The 9841-nt window shown below is 41.6% G+C and overlaps 1 protein-coding gene across 7 annotated transcripts in view; it reads right to left on the bottom strand.

Moving 5' to 3' along the window:
- GPBP1L1 (GC-rich promoter binding protein 1 like 1) overlaps nucleotides 1–9841 on the bottom strand; it is a 200037-nt gene that overhangs the window by 190024 nt on the left and 172 nt on the right. Inside the window, exon 1 of one of the 7 annotated variants that reach the window (XM_033915407.1) lies at nucleotides 9682–9804. The exons of 2 other annotated variants lie outside the window; for them this stretch is intronic. The gene's annotated coding sequence lies outside the window, so the exon portion shown is untranslated. Of the gene's footprint in view, nucleotides 1–5905; nucleotides 6007–9412; nucleotides 9432–9563; nucleotides 9805–9841 lie in introns of those variants that run through there. 4 more of the 7 variants (XM_033915403.1, XM_033915401.1, XM_033915408.1 and 1 more) reach the window with 4 other exon arrangements.

The following is a 9841-nucleotide window of genomic DNA, read 5'->3' on the forward strand; positions in this document are numbered from 1 at the left end:
TCAGATACATTCTTCATCTCCACAAGGATACCATTCCAAGCATTCACTACCCTTTCTGTGAAAAAGTATTTTCTGAGGTTACTTCTGAATCTACCCCTTCATCCTATGCCTCCCCTTCCAACACTTTTCAACTGAAAGAGATTAACCTCTTGCACATTCATGCCACATAGGTATTTAAACATCTCTATTATATCTTCTTCCCTCTTTGGCCTAGATGATGTTCTATCTGAAGTAGGCACACTGGTGCAGTAGAATGAAACATGGATTGTGAGCTGTCCTCTTGTATGACTGACTTTCTTTCTTCTCATATAATGGAGTTGCTTGTCTTGTGGTCATTTTTTTAACTTTCATATTTTTAGCTGTTTTTATTTAGTGATATATATTGTAATAAATGATAAATGTGACTTTCATTCAATGCAATACATGTTGTGCCTTAGTCCTAAGGCAAGCCATCTAAAACCTTAGAGCTTGCTGCCCCATCTGTCTCCAACTAGTATTGCCCGATTCACTGATTCCTGACCTCCTAAAGCAGCAGCAGCAGCAGTGGCCGGCTAGCAGAGGCAGTGCTCGGCTAGCAGAGGCAGTGCTCAGAACAGGCTGCTCGTGGCCTGCTCTGCCGGGGGTCTTCCCTCTGCCACGTCATTGGATGTCAGGTCTCATGGGGGGGGGTTTCAGTCGGGAAGTGCTGCACAGGGGGATGGCAGCGAGGGATGGAAAGTTGTTGCTCAAGGGGATTGGGAGGAGGGATGGAAAGCTGCTGTACAGAGGGAGGAAAGAGAAAAAGAACTGTTGGACATGGGGTGAAGGAGATGAAGGGAGAGGAACAACAGAGGTAAAAAGGAGTAAAAGGGAGAAATCCTGCATATGATGGAGGCTAGGGAGACATGCATGGAGAGAAATGTTGGACATAGGGTAGAGGGCAGGGAGAGGTGGTGCATGGGGAGAGAGAAAGAAATGTTGCACATGATATTGGAGGGGAGAAAGGTAGAGATGCTGCATGGAGGGAAATAGAGAGGTTTGACCTAGGGTACAAAGCAGGGAGAGAGAGAGATGGTAGACAGTGGGAAAGAAACAGAAATGTTAGGATATAGCAGTTGAAGGGAAGGGACAGAGATGGTGAGCACGGAGAAAGAAGAAAACTTAAATAGGAAGGAAACCCTGGCGAGAGAGTTTACAGAAGACAAACAAAAACCAGAGCCTGGGACCAGCATGATTTGAATAATAAATGACCAGACAACAAAAGGTAGAAAAAATAATTTTGTTTTCTATTTTGTGATTACGATATCAGATTTGAAATGTGTATCCTGCCAGAGCTGGTGTTAGACAGCGAGCATGAGCTAGGACATAACAAAGAGAGAAAAGTCTTGTTTGTTTACACCATCGTGCTGGTGTGGGGAGGGGGGGTGAAGAGGCTACAAAATTAAAAAAAAAACATCGATTCAATGGGCCAAATCAAAATATTTTCCCTGAATTGGGCAGCACTCTCTCCAACTCTCAGCTATGAAAGAAGAAATTAAACTTAAAAAAGGAACTGGCTGCAATTAAAGCAACATCCAGGACTACCAATTCCCAACCAATTTACCACCAGCACTGCCGCAGAAAACAAAAGGTCACAGTAGGCTCAGATAGATTACAACCTGTATCACAGAGGCATTCACCCTCCCAACCTTTGCTCCAACATAATTACTTTGCTGCACTGAAACGTTATGACAAGGTGGTGCCAGAGACAAAGAATACAACTCAATCTAAAGGATATCCACAAAAGATTGACAAATCAGCTCAAAGTAGAACACTTTTACTGCTAGGAAACTCCATTATGAGAAGCATTAATTCAGGAACACAGTTCAAGGTCTCAACCTAGTGAAAATCCTTCCAGGATCCTCTGTTACCAGAAGTACCAAAGAAATACTGAATGTGGTCAGAGAAGAGTAAGGATTCTAATACTGATATTGTAATCCAACTGGGAACAAATGACCTGGTTAACAAAAACAAGTTTGGATCACAGCATTCAAAAAGTTTGGAAAGGGAATTAAAGTTTTTGGTTCAGAGCATAGCTTTTTCTGAACGTATTCCTAAATATGGAAAGGGAGAAGAAAGACTATGTAACACAGGAGTTCAATAAGTGGCTTAAAGTCTGGTGTAAAGATGGCTTTAGATAGATGGGAGGATGGTGCAGCACATGGTAAAGTAACAGGCTGTATTATTACAATTACACCTTTCAGTGACAGGAAAACAGATTTTTGGGGAGAAATTCAGACTGTATGTTTCTAGACATTTAAACTAGAGAATGGAAGTGACCAATGGAAAAAGGAAAAAAGGAAATTCAGAAAGTCACCCCCAGCAAAAACATGACAGAATGGGGGAGGTAATATCGAAAACCCCTAAATAATTCACTTAGTAACACATGGAAAGCAATGAGCAAATACCTAAGAAAAAAGGTTCAAGATTTGCAAGCCCTGATTTTTGAGGCAGATACTGTTGTTATTACAAAGGCATAATACAAGAATTCCCATAAATGGGATGCAACATAGTAGGCTATAATCATTTAGGAAAGGATAGAGGGGGGCCGAAGAGTGGAGTGGTGAAAAACAATATAAGATCATAAGAGTTGCCATACTGGCACAGACCAAAAGTTCATCAAGCCAAGTATCTTGTGACCAACCCAGGTCACAAGTACCTGGCAAGATCCCAAAAAGTGTGTGGCGCAGTGGTTAAAGCTACAGCCTCAGCACCCTGAGGTTGTGGGTTCAAAGCCACGCTGCTCCTTGTGACCCTGGGCAAGTCACTTAATCCCCCCTCCATTGCCCCAGGTACGTCAGAAAGATTGTGAGCCCGCCGGGACAGAGGGAAAAATTCATGTAAACCGTTCTGAGCTCCCTTGGGAGAACAGTATAGAAGTAAATAAATAAATAAAACAGAATTTATGCTGCTTAGCCTAGGAAGAAGCAGTGGAGTTTCCCAAGTTCATCTTAGGAAATTATCCAAATCCTTTTTTAACCTTGCTAAGCAAACTGCTTTCACCACATTCTCTGGCAACAAATTCCAGAATTTAATTACACACTGAGTGAAAAACAAATTATCCCGTTTGCTTTAAATCTACTATTTAGTAGCTTCATTGCATGATCCCCTAACTCCTAGTATTTTTGGAAAGAGTAAACAAGCGATTTACATCTACCCATTCCACTCTGTATTTTATAGACCTCTATCATATCTTCTTCGAGTCATCTCTTCTTCAGGCTGAAGAGCCCTAGTTCTAGGTTTTAGTCTTTCCTCAGAGTGACGCTGTCCCATCCCCTCCCCCTTTTATGTATTATTGTAAACAATTTTTATTGAGAATGAAATGAACAAGAACAATCAATAGAACAGAATCTTCTCAGTTTTGCAAAATGTTATCAACCCATTCTTTCCTTGCACCCAAAACCCACAAAACCTGCGAGAGGTTTGGTTTCTTATAACCTCCCACTTCCCATATACCTCTTCTCCCCTGTATTACCACCCCATCCCCTTTTGACAAAATATTAAAGAAAACTACTAGTGCAAAAAGTTAAGAACCAATCCTCTTTCGGTAGACTGGATGGACCATTCTTGTCTTTATCTGCCGTCATTTACTATGTTTTTCTAGCTCATGGGGCTAATAATTGCAAAGAAAGCTCCTAGATAAGCAAGAAGTATTTCTTAAGACGAGCAGTAAAGAAGGTCCCCTAAGTCTCCCAGACCAACAATTAATGTAACTGATTCCTCCACGCTCAATAAGACTGGGGAGTTGAAGATGCCCAAGAACAGAGAATGCATTTTTCAAACAGTTTAATTCCTCTCGCCCTAAACCAACAAGAATCCAGGACATCCAATAGATGAACTTTGGCATCCAGAATAACACTCTAAGGCAGTGATTCCCAACCCTGTCCTGGAGGAACACCAGGCCAATCGGGTTTTCAGGCTAGCCCTAATGAATATGCATGAGAGAGATTTGCATATGATGGAAGTGATAGGCATGCAAATTTGCTTCAGGCATATTCATTAGGGCTAGCCTGAAAACCCAATTGGCCTGGTGTTCCTCCAGGACAGGGTTGGGAACCACTGCTCTAAGGCATCCTTTCTAATATTCCTGAATTCTCTTACACAAATCCTAAATAGCTGGGACAAACCCAGAAAGCATGAAATACTTATGCCCCCAGTATTGCATTTAGCACAAATAACAGACTACATAGCCCTGCCTGAAATAACTGTACCACCACTGAAGCTCATGTATCATAACACCATCATAGAGGCTCATGTAAACCACTCTTAAATTATTATCCAATCATTAGTAATGCTGCTCGATTCAGGGAAAAATTTTTCGATTCAATTCATTTTTCTTGCCAATTGGGCGCTTTTTTTTTTTTTTTCCAAAGGTCCTAGCGGTTTGTTTTGTAGCCTTTCCACACACTCTACCTCCCTTTTCCCTCCCCAACCCCACACCAGCACTGTGGTGTAAACAAAATTAACAAAAGACTTTTCCTCTCTCTGCTAACTCACTGTCATAGCCAACATTTCTTTCTTTCCCACTGTCTACCATCTCTCTTTCGCTCTCTCTCCCTGCCTTGTGCCCTGGGTCTAACCTCTCTATTCCCCTCCATGCAGCATCTTTCCCTTCCTCCCCTTCATTATCATGTGCAACATTTCTTTCTCTCTCACCATGCACCATCTCTTCCTGCCCTCCACCCTATGTCCAACATTTATCCCTCCCCTCCACTATATGCAGGAGTTCTCCCTCTCATCCCTTTCTACTTCTCGCTCTTCCTCTCCTCCACCCCAACAATTTTTCCTCTCTTCCCAAAGCAGCAACGTTCCTCCCATCCCACCCTCCCATCCCCCGTGAAGCAGCACCCCATCAACTCTCCCATCATAAATCCTGATATACCTACGAGGCCTCCTAAAGCAGCAGGGGTATTGCCCTGAATGGGCTACTCGAGGCCTGCCCCGCTAAGGTTCCCTCTGCCATGTCATCAGTGACATTATCAGTGATGCAGCAGAGGCCTTCGCAGGGCAGGCAGTGAGCAGCCCATTCAGAACGATGCCGCTGCTGACCGTCCACTACCGCTGCTGCTTTAGGAGACCTCGGAGGTATGGCAGATCTCACCAGGGAGGAGAGAGGTGTTGGTCACTCAATCGGCGAGTCTGATTTTCTCAGACGATGAATCGATTCATATTGGCGAATCGGGCAGCACTTGTTATTGTAGCAGTATAGAGGTTCTCAATAAACTGGGATTGAGTAAAGACTACTCTGTGGATCACTCTATACCGACAGTCCTGGAGATCCTCACTATGAACTAACTTAAATCTGCTTCCCATTTTGCTTTTAACTCTGAATATGCCTGAGAGTCAAGCAGAAGCCACGAAGCCCTACAAATGCCAGTTTGTAATTTTAGTATCAAAATTAACTTAAACAAAAAGTCTGGTCCATCCCTTTTTTCTAATGTTTGTTGTCCTTCTCGATACCTTTTCTAATTCGATTATATCTTTTTTGAGATGCAGTGATCAGAACTGTGCATGGTATTCAAAGTGCAGCCTCGCCATGGAATGATACAAAGGCATAACAACATTCTCATCTTTGTTTTCCATTCCTTTCTTGATGATTCCTAACATTCTATTTGTATTCTTAGCCATCACTGCATATCGAGGTGAGAGTTTCCATGTTATCATCAATGACACCTAAATCTTTTTACTGGGTGGTGACTCCTAATGTGGAGCTTTGCATCACGTAGCTATAGTTTGGATTCTTCTTTCCCACATTCAAAAAATTCACATCTACCCACTCCACTCAGAATGGCTGAAATGTAGGAAACATGGGAAAAGGAAGTAACAATAGGGATTATCCTGGAAAGAAAACATGGAACCTGTATCCATACAGGTGTTATCTACAAACCTCTGGCACAAATGGAGAAGCTGGATAAAGGATCTTATCAATGATATCCATAATCTTGAAAGGGAATGTGCTATTGCTGGGAAACTGCAACTTGCCTGATTCGGACTGGAACATCCCATCGGCAGAACTGGAAAGAAGAAGAGAGATTGCGGATGCCTTTCAAAGTGCTTTGCTTGACAAATGGTGACAGAACCCAAGTGGGAAGGGATGAGACAGATCTAGTGCTCACAAATGGAGGAAGTGTTTCCTAACATGCGGATGGGTGCCCATTAAGGCAAAAGTGATCATCACAAGGTATGGTTTGATAGAAAGGAAAAAAGCAGAGTGCAGACAAACCAAACTCAAAGTACTGGATTTTATACATGCCAATTTTGGTTAAAATGAGGAAGTAACTGAAGAAGGAGAAGATGGCATGGATAGGTACAGAAGTTGACAGGCATAGGGAAAAACTTGGAAAGATCTGATAAAACCATGGAAAGATGGCCCTGGGGTTACAAATTAACTGCCAATAAGAGAAAATCCTAAATTTACCTCAGGAAGGTGTTACAATACAGAGTTGGCATTTTCCGAGTTGGTTAAGGGGCTGGAGGAGCTGCCGTACAGCGAAAAATTAGAGAAACTGGGCCTCTTCTCTCTCGAACAGAGGAGATTGAGAGGGAACATGATCTAAACATTCAAGGTACTGAAGGAGATAGACTTAGTAGATAAGGACAGGTTGTTCACCCTCTCCAAGGTAGGGAGAACAAGAGGGCACTCTCTAAAGTTGAAAGGGGATAGATTCCGTACAAACGTAAGGAAGTTCTTCTTCACCCAGAGAGTGGTAGAAAGCTGGAACGCCCTTCCAGAGGCTGTTATAGGGGAAAACACCCTCCAAGGATTCAAGACAAAGTTAGACAAGTTTCTGTTGAACAAGAACATGCGCTAGTAGGGCTAGTCTCAGTTAGGGTGCTGGTCTTAGACCAGAGGGCCGCCGCGTGAGTGGACTGCTGGGCATGATGGACCACTGGTCTGACTCAGCAGTGGCAATTCTTATGTTCAGACCTCTTAAATCATAATCAATCCTCTTTCTTATTTCCACCTATAATATGTAATCAATCTACCTGCTTATACATAACCTATATAAAATATTTATTCATATTATACCTTCTTATACACACCTATAAATATATATATATATATGCATCCATGTATCTCTGCTAATGTCATGATGGAACCATCCTCATAAAAAACATATTCCACGAAAGTCAATCCAACTTGTTCCCATGAGCAAAAATCATATTATCCAATTGAAAACATCCTAGGAAATGCAAACTCTGAATTGTAACACTTTTACAGAAGCTCATATATTGTAACACCATTACAAAGCTCATACAAACCGCTCTGAATTGACTCCTCCAGTCATTAGCAGTTGTATAGAAGCTTACAATAATCAAGTAACTTTGGTAGAAATTAGTTATTTTGTTTATCAACATTATATTCGCATTTTGGGTGTGATTGTACTTCAAATTCCAATAGGACTTAAGTTGAAGAAATTGTTTCTTACAAAGCAGAATGTTCAGTCCACAATTTCAGAACTACATAATTCTATGTAACTATTACAAGGCCAAAAGATGATATGATCCTACAACAGGCTTGGGAAAAAGAACTGGGTTGCGCTCTTATTATCACCTGATATTGTCTACCATTAAAAATCTCCCTTCTGTAGCTCATATTGCAAATCTGAGAGAATATTATACAAGCTTATCCATAGGGCATATTGGCCACAAACTTGAGCACTAAAAGCAAAACTGGCTGACTAATCTAGATGTCTTAAGCGTAAAAGAGCTGAGGGTACCTTGGCCCAAGAACATAAGAATAGCCTTACTGGGTCAGAACAATGGTCCATCCAGCCCAGTAATCCGTCTTCATGGTGGCCAATCCAGGTCACTAGTACCTGGTAAAAACCCAAATAGTAGCAATATTCAATTCTACCGATCCAGGGCAAGCAGTGGCTTCCCCTATGTCTGTCTCAATAACAGACTATGAACTTTTCCTCCAGGAAATTGTCCAAACCTTTCTTAAAACCAGCTACATTAACCGCTCTTTCCACAACCTCTGAAAAATAATTCCTCCTATTGGTTTTAAAAGTATTTCCCTGTAACTTCATCAAGTGTCCCCTAGGGCTCCTTTTACAAAGGTGCGCTAGGGCCTGAACACACGCAATAGCGCGCGTTAAATTCCCGAGCGCGCTAATCGCTACTATCTTCTTTTTAGGAGGTGGTAGATTTTCAGCTATCGTGTGCTATAGCATGTGGTAGTTTTGTGCATGCGCTAAAAACCCTAGCGTACCTTTGTAAAAGGAACCCCTAGTCTTTGTAATTTTTGAAAGACTAAAAAATAGATTCATTTTTACTTATTCTACACCACTGATGATTTTGTTGACTTGAATCATATCTCCCCTCAGCTGTCTCTTTTCCAAGTTGAAGAGCCCCAACCTTTTTAGTCTTTCCTCATACAAGAGAAGTTCCATCCCCTTTATCATCTTGGTAAAGATCACTCTATACTGACATTCCTTGAGATTCGCACTATGAACTGTTTTGGGCTTGTCAAGCTATACATTTTGGGAAAGAACAGTGACCCAAGTCAGCTGTTGGGAAATAGAATAATTACTACTTTAGAATTAATAAGTGATCATTTGAATGCTATTGAGATAAGGAAGGAGCATAAATTACTAATATGAAAAGCTATTTTGGTAGGGAAAAGTTATGTGCTCCACATGTGGGTGCAGCCTGAAGCCCCTTCATATTGGCAGTGGAAACAATTTCATATATTAATGGTGTGGGAAATCAATGTCACTTACAAGGGCTTTCTTTTGATTAAGTCACCTTATTTTGAATTGCTAGCCCCAAGAATTTGCAATTTGATTTTAAATATATTACAGATATGAAGCCTTTTGATTATATATGATCACTTAGTAGGTTTAACCATACTTTCCTCTGGACCATAGAGGTTTATAGGTTGATGGTAGGATGTGTACAAGAAGCAGGGGTATAAGAAAAGTAACTAGTGGTGTTAGACCGCATCTGCTCCTTAGTTTGCATGGGATTGACACATTGAATGGATTGTGGTTAAATTATAACACCTGTGTTAGCTACCTTTTATTGTCTATTCTTGTTTGATATAACAATAAAGAAAAATTAGAATTAATAGATATGGTGATGCACTGAACACACAATTAGTGCTAATAAAAACAATACAACACATTTTTCAACCCTAGAAGCCCACAAATCAGCTTCTATCATTTTCCCTTTTTTTTACTTGATATTCTTCACAAGGTTTCTTGCGATGTCCACACTAAGCACTTTCCAACCAAGAAAGACATACACTTAATTGCCAATATCCTTTATTTTAGCTAAACTAAATTAAAAACAAAAATGGAACTATTTTGTAAATCAGTCCAAATTAAAGTATCACTCAAATACAGTAAGGTTTTCTGAGAAGACAACCATTGTCTAGTGTGCAGCATACCTAAAACAACCCCTGGAAAGCGTAGTAAGTACAAGCCATCATTTCTCTAAGGAAAGAGGAGGGGGAGGGGGAGGGGCAAGCTGTGATGAGAAGAGAATCAAAGGAGCAAATCTCAGAGCAGAGGAGTGAAAGTAGAAAAGACATTTCTTACGAAGAGCCTTGACAGGGACGACACAAAGGCAAAGAGGGTCCCCGAGATGGTTGGCCACTCCGGCCTACGTCCCCCTCCCCCTCCCCACTCACTCCAGACTATTTTCATACACACTAACTCATTTCTGCCTCTCCTTCCAGGGTAGGCGATAATAATAACAAAGCTGCTTCAAGATGGCGTCAGCGCCCCGCCCCCTCCCGGCCAAGCGCCCACAGTCTAGGAGCCGGCAATGAGCGCCAAATGGGGCGTGTCCGAACGAGAAGCGGCCACTCGCCGCG

The sequence above is a fragment of the Geotrypetes seraphini genome, chromosome 12, assembly GCF_902459505.1.
Source record: "Geotrypetes seraphini chromosome 12, aGeoSer1.1, whole genome shotgun sequence".
Lineage (NCBI taxonomy): Eukaryota > Metazoa > Chordata > Amphibia > Gymnophiona > Dermophiidae > Geotrypetes > Geotrypetes seraphini.